General features: G+C 36.8%; 1 protein-coding gene across 1 annotated transcript in view; it reads left to right on the forward strand.

The window, feature by feature from the left end:
• LOC116093875 (guanylate-binding protein 4-like) overlaps positions 1–424 on the forward strand; it is a 32658-nt gene that overhangs the window by 16384 nt on the left and 15850 nt on the right. The gene's annotated exons all lie outside the window — the stretch shown is intronic.

The raw sequence follows: 424 nt of genomic DNA on the forward strand, positions 1-424 counted from the left end.
TTCTTTATTTACATGTAAATTTCTCCTTTCCCAGTTTCCCCTCTGAAAAACAAACAAACAAACAAACACAACAAAAAATAAATAATAACTGAAGAAAAGCAACTCCCTCTTCCACTCCAAAGAGACCTACATTTTCAGAGTGAGGATTTTGAGGTCCATGCAGGGAGTCACAAGGCTCAGCTCATTCCTTGCAAAAATGAAACAAAAGAAGAGAAATTATTTTGAGATTGGAGATCAGATATATCTCATTATTACCTAGCTGTGTCCCCAAAGTTTGGGTTTGTGTCCTGTAGATGTTTGGCTAAAGATGAAAGTTAGAAATGTCTTCAGATTGTCTTATTTTAGAGCTTGCAGTATTTTAAGGGACATGGATTTCATTGTCATGGAGGGAATTGGCTCAGTTCAGCCAAACTGCAGGTAAGAA

The sequence above is a fragment of the Mastomys coucha genome, unplaced genomic scaffold, assembly GCF_008632895.1.
Source record: "Mastomys coucha isolate ucsf_1 unplaced genomic scaffold, UCSF_Mcou_1 pScaffold16, whole genome shotgun sequence".
Classification (NCBI taxonomy): Eukaryota; Metazoa; Chordata; class Mammalia; order Rodentia; family Muridae; genus Mastomys; species Mastomys coucha.